The sequence below is a fragment of the Schistocerca piceifrons genome, chromosome 1 (genome assembly GCF_021461385.2).
Source record: "Schistocerca piceifrons isolate TAMUIC-IGC-003096 chromosome 1, iqSchPice1.1, whole genome shotgun sequence".
In the NCBI taxonomy this organism is placed as follows: domain Eukaryota; kingdom Metazoa; phylum Arthropoda; class Insecta; order Orthoptera; family Acrididae; genus Schistocerca; species Schistocerca piceifrons.
The window spans coordinates 717,086,075-717,092,076 of NC_060138.1; the positions used below are offsets into that span (position 1 = coordinate 717,086,075).

At 38.5% G+C, this 6,002-nt stretch overlaps 1 pseudogene; it reads right to left on the reverse strand.

Moving 5' to 3' along the window:
* Positions 1-2,931: 2,931 nt before the first annotated feature.
* Positions 2,932-3,049, reverse strand: LOC124728511 (annotated as a pseudogene).
* Between the last annotated feature and the right edge of the window lie 2,953 nt (positions 3,050-6,002).

Sequence of the window (6,002 nt, forward strand, 5' to 3'; positions counted from 1 at the left end):
CCAGGTCCCATTTCCTTCATTTCCTACCCTTTTTCCACTTTCTTCACTTTTAATCTGCTGCAGTAATCAATAAATTGTGGTCAGAGTCCACATCTGTCCCTGGAAATGTCTTACAGTTTAAAATCTGGTTCCTAAATCTCTGTCATACCATTATATAATCAATCTGACAACTTCTGGTGTCTCCAGATCTCTTCCATGTATACAACCTAGTTTTATGATTCTTAAACAGGGTTTAGTGACTGTTAAATTATGCTCTGTGCTAAATTCTGCCACTTGGTTTCCTCTTTCATCCTTTTCCCCCAGTCCATATTCACCTGCTATTGAATTCCAGTCCCATACACAATTAGATTTTCATCTTTCTTATCTGTCTGAATAATTTCTTTTATCTCATCATACATTTCTTCAATCTCTTCATCATCTGCAGAGCTGGTAGGCATATAAACTTGTATTATTGTGGTAGGTGTGGCCTTTGTGCCTGTCTTGGCTACAATAATGTGTTCATTATGCTGTTCATAGTAGCTTACTTGCATTCCTATTTTCTTATTCATTATTAAAGCAACCCTTGCATTACCCCTATCTGACTCTGTACACATAACCCTGTCTTCACCTGACCAGATGTCCTGCTCCTCCTGCCACCAAACTTCACTAGTTCCCACTATATCTAACTTCAACCCACCCATTTCCCTTTTTAAATTTTCTAACTTACCAGCCAAATTATGGGATCTAACATTCCATGCTCTTGATGATGACATCCTCCTGAGTAGACCCCACCTGGTGATCCAAATGGGGGACTATTTTACCTCCGGAATATTTTACCCGAGAGGACACCATCATCATTTGATCATACAGTAGAGTGGCATGTCCTTGGGAAAAATTACACTGTAGTTTCCCATTGCTTTCAGCAGTACCAATACAGCAAGGTCATTTTGGTTGATATTACAAGGCCAGATCAGTCAATCATTCAGACTGTTGCCCCTGCAATTACTGAAAAGGCTACTGCCCTCTTCAGGAACCACACATAAGTCTGGTCCCTCAACAGATACCTCTCCATTGTTGCTGCACCTACAGTACAGCTATCTGCATCACAGAGACATGCAAGTGACCCCACCGATAGCAAGGTCCATAGTTGATGATATCAACATGGGTTATGGCATTTCTTCTACTGTAAGTAATGCCTGTGATGGATCAATAACTGTGCCACCACTCATTTCCACCAAGAGCACTAGGACACAATATTACACACTAAGAATTATGGCACTGTTTGCACTAAGATTTTTGATAATTAAGACCTAAAGAAAAGTTGAATGTATAGTACATCTAAGCTCTACAGATCACTATCAAGTTCATGTTAACGGGTTAGTATCCTATTTTTCTGTTCATCAAAGGAATGTGAGATGTATGTTCTAATAAAAATATTTGTATGTTATTAGTATTGAAATTAATATACTTTGATGAATATGTGCTTAGCTTGTAGATGAACATGTGTTGGTACTTAAACAGAATCAGTTCAAATATCACACACTGAATGAATGTCAATGAATATTGTGTGAAAGAGATCTTTGTATGCTGTACCCCAACTTCCAACACAAATTTCAAGTGCAAAAGTTAACAAAGAATACAATATACAAACTGCCAATGTATTTTGCATTTGAAATAGTCAATCAACTGGACATCAGGTCTACATGTCATTAACACAATTACATCAAATGACAAGCTTTAAAACACTGTTTTGAGGTCTTCCATACTCAACTATCATTCTAGCCGATATGTATTGAATCTGATTTCAAAGAAACCAGTAGAGCATTTGAATACAATGTCAATAGGTTAAAGACAAAACAACTGATACACACATAGAACCGGCCGGGGTGGCCGAGTGGTTCTAGGCGCTACAGTCTGGAAGCATACAACCGCTGCGGTCGCAAGTTCGAATCCTGCCTCGGGCATGGATGTGTGTGATGACCTTACGTTAGTTAGGTTTAAGTAGTTCTAAGTTCTAGGGGACTGATGACCTCAGAAGTTAAGTCCCATAGTGCTCAGAGCCATTTGAACCAACACACATAGAGTAAGAAAAACACACACTTAATCTTATTTTCATTATATCTTTCACAGCAAGAATAGAAAAGTTTATTTAACAGATTTCTTCTAGAGTACATCTGCACTGATATCCAACAGTCCACTGATGTAAACACAAGACCCACAAATGCCAACTATCACAAAGGAGGTATGGAATGTACTTTTCAGAATTTATAGTCTCAAAGGACAAATATATTTTAATGGCATCATTTCTCTTCCAGCTATATTTAGACCTAGCTCTGGGCATCTCCAGGAAAAAAATGCACTAGTGTGGATATAGCTGTACTATTACCAGGTTGCAAACTGTACGCTATACTTTTTGTCAATGTGTAGGTAATTTTATTTGGATGTATAGAAAGTGGAAGTTATATGCTTGGAAAGCTAGAGAAAATGACACTAGTGCATTATTAGCAATATGAAGAGCTGTAGCTGCTACAGAGCAGAAAATGTATTGAAAATAAGGCAACATAAAAGTGTCTGCATACAGTCAATCCATCCTACTACTACTAACTGAAAACTAAACCATGAAAACAAACAGAAAAAGCTAAATACATGACTTTTTAGTTTCCTGGAACTTCATCAATGGAAGCTGGAAGCAGACTGCAGTGCCCACACAGCACTAACTGAAAAATTTGAAAGCTGTGGCATATGTAAAAGCACTCCGTCTTCAGGCCACAAGTGGCCCATCGGGACCATCCAACTGCTGTGTCATCCTCAGGTGAGGATGTAGATAGGAGGGACGTGTGGTCAGCACATCACTCTCTCGGTCGTTAAGATGGTTATCTTTGACCGGAGCCGCTACTATTCAGTCGAGTAGCTCCTCAATTGGCATCACGAGCCTGAGTGCACCCCAAAAAATGGCAACAGCGCATGGCAGCCTGGATGGTCACCCATCCAAGTGCTGGCCACGCCCGACAGCACTTAACTTCGGTGATCTCACAGGAACCGGTGTATCCACTGCGGCAAGGCCGTTGCCTTTGGCTTATGTAGACATGCAGTGAAATAGACAAAATCGTGTCAGTAACAGAAAGCAGTACATGACAGAAGAATCTGGATCCAGACTTGAAATCAGGGATATTGCATATGGTGTATCACAAGGATTTTTGCTTGGATCTCTTCTGTGTCACTGACACTTGCATGCAACATTTAAGGACAAAAGTAAGTTTCACGTTGTGTGTCACTGGCAAGTAATGTAACTTGATGAAATTTAGACCACATGTAGAAAGAACTGCTGCTGTATAGCACAGAAGATAACAAAAAGAACTATGCAATCAGATGAACAGAAATGAAACATTTATTCAAAGTCAACAATTACACTGAAGACATCACAATTCATGATGGTTCCTATGACATTACAAATGTTGGCAAAGAGTGATTGTGGTAGCGCATTCCATTCCCCACCAGTGCAGCTGACAACTGCTCGGTGGTCATTAGTAAATGTGGACATGCTGCAGTACATCTCCACAATGCACCCCACGCATGCTTGATGGGATTTAATTTGGCAAAAGGGGGGAGGGGACAGAATGGGAAGGCCAGTCTGTTTGCCAAATATCCTTTCCTTCCATGATCTCCTCCATCTGTGCTGTTTGACGCAGTTTACATTGTTATCCATAAGACTGAAGAGAGGGCCAAACACACCTCCAACAAGATGCACATGGGAAGGAGTACAATGTCGCACAAACAATGAGCAGTGAGTGTACCGCATTCAAAGATTTGTAGGTCGATACACCCATGCAACATTATGCCTTCCTACATCATAACACTGGGACCACCAAAATAATCACGTTCAACAACGTTCCTGGATGTATTATTTGTTCCCACATCCTGCCATATGAGGATATGTCCAGTACAGAGGATATATGGTGAATGGACTGCCCTTCCTGTTCCTGCAGTTTAAATTCCATCGAGCACATGCGGGCTGTGCTGTGACACACTACAGCACATTTACATGCACCAACAATTACACGGCATTTGTCATCCACAATGGTAGCGGAATGAAATTCCCTACCCCAAGAACTTCTTGTCAACCTTGTGACCAGTATGGGAGCTTGCCGCAGAGCATTTACTTATTAAGAATAATGCCTTGTCTTTTGTAATGTCCAGGGAACCACTGGAATCATGGTTACTTTAGTGTTGTTATTGTCTTTGAATAAAAGAGACATTTCAGTCTGTCTCACTGCATAGTTACCCAATGCACTATATTGTAGCAGTTCTTTCTATGTACGGTCCAAGATTCATCGTGTTACAGTGACTTGGCAGTGACACTTCATGTAGAAGTTACTTTCATTCTTAACTTTTGCACAGCAGTGTATTCATTAAGAATATTGAAGTCAGTGAGAAGGATAAAAAAATACTGTATACTGATGAGACAATAGTGAGTGTGGAATAAAATCTGGAAACACTGGAAATAAGTGTGTTTCTGTGTGTTTCTGTCAGTAAATAACATAGTATCACGGCTCACACAGAATGACTTAATTATAAATCTAAAAAAGACAGTGTTCTTGGTATTCATGAAGAAAGAAACGGATCTATAACATTTTTTGAAATAACAATTGTCAATAAGCTCGAATGGAGACAACATATGAACAATATCAGCAATAAATCAAGCACTGTAATATTTATTATGAAATAGCTTGCACATTATGCTAACAAACAACTTCTGTGTGCCGTACACCATGCTCTACTTGAACCATACATACAATATGGAATTACTGTCTGTGGTAACTCTAGCAGTAATAATATAAAAATAATTTTTGTACTTCATTCTGAAATTAAAGAAAAAAATTGACTCATACAGAAATGCCTTCCATAACCTAAAAATATTGACATTTGCATCCACATACAATTACAAAACACTAATTTCAAGGCATCACATTATTAGAAAAAAAATGTTCATTCATATGAGACAAGAAATAAAGACAAGCTGAGACGTATACCAAACAGGCTGGGCACTGCTGAAAAAGGCCCTTGATACTTGATGTAGAACTGGTAAAGCATCTTCCTAAGAGTCTGTAGAACAAAATGGATGAAATGACAGTCCAGAAACTTCTGAAGGATTATTTAATGGGAAAAATAATTTTATAGTGTAGAGGCATATACAGTATGTGTAAAGAATGAGGGGTGATAAACCCAAAAATCAGTTTTGGTAAATAAAAAGTTTCTAGTGCAGCTCACAAGTATTATTTTAATAAATAAGAAATTTCTGTTGTTACCTGTATGTATGTATCATGATCACTTGAATATATTGTAGCACGTAATAACTTTAAGGTCCAATGGTACCTGTGAGAAAAATGTATACAGCATTACTATCATTATTGCCACCTTGATGTTTTATATTGTAATTTGTAGGCTAAAAATTTTAAGATATTACATTAAGTTGACTTGTCCTATATTACAAGTACACACTCTGTGCATAATGTAATCAGATGGGATGAAATAAAAAGCAACCAGTCAGTGAGCCATCTAGTTACTGTCACAATCAATTAGGGTCAGTGACATGTTGATCAAATTATTTGCCAAATAATTAGATTGGTCCCTGTTCCCATGTAACAGATATTGTCAAAAATGGTAAAATGATAGTAAATGAAATTAATAAATGAAGGAAAATTTCAACTTCTTCCAATAAATAAACAACCTATGGTGGACAAAGAGGTTTTCAACCTCAGAAAATGTATTGGATGGTGTGAACTTCAATATCAGGAAGCAGAAGCCAGGTCATATTCAGCAGAAGTCAGGTCACCCCTATAAGAAGTCACATCACCAACAGCAAAAGATCCAGGACTGGCAGCAGAACATCTCTTATGGGCAGCAGAAAACCCATCCCCTCCTGTAGCAGCTGCAGTGAATATTAGAATGCAGCCAAAAGAAATATCCACAGAGCTCTGAAAACAGTAGTACTCAAGGATTTTTCTTACCCTACTCCAAAATAG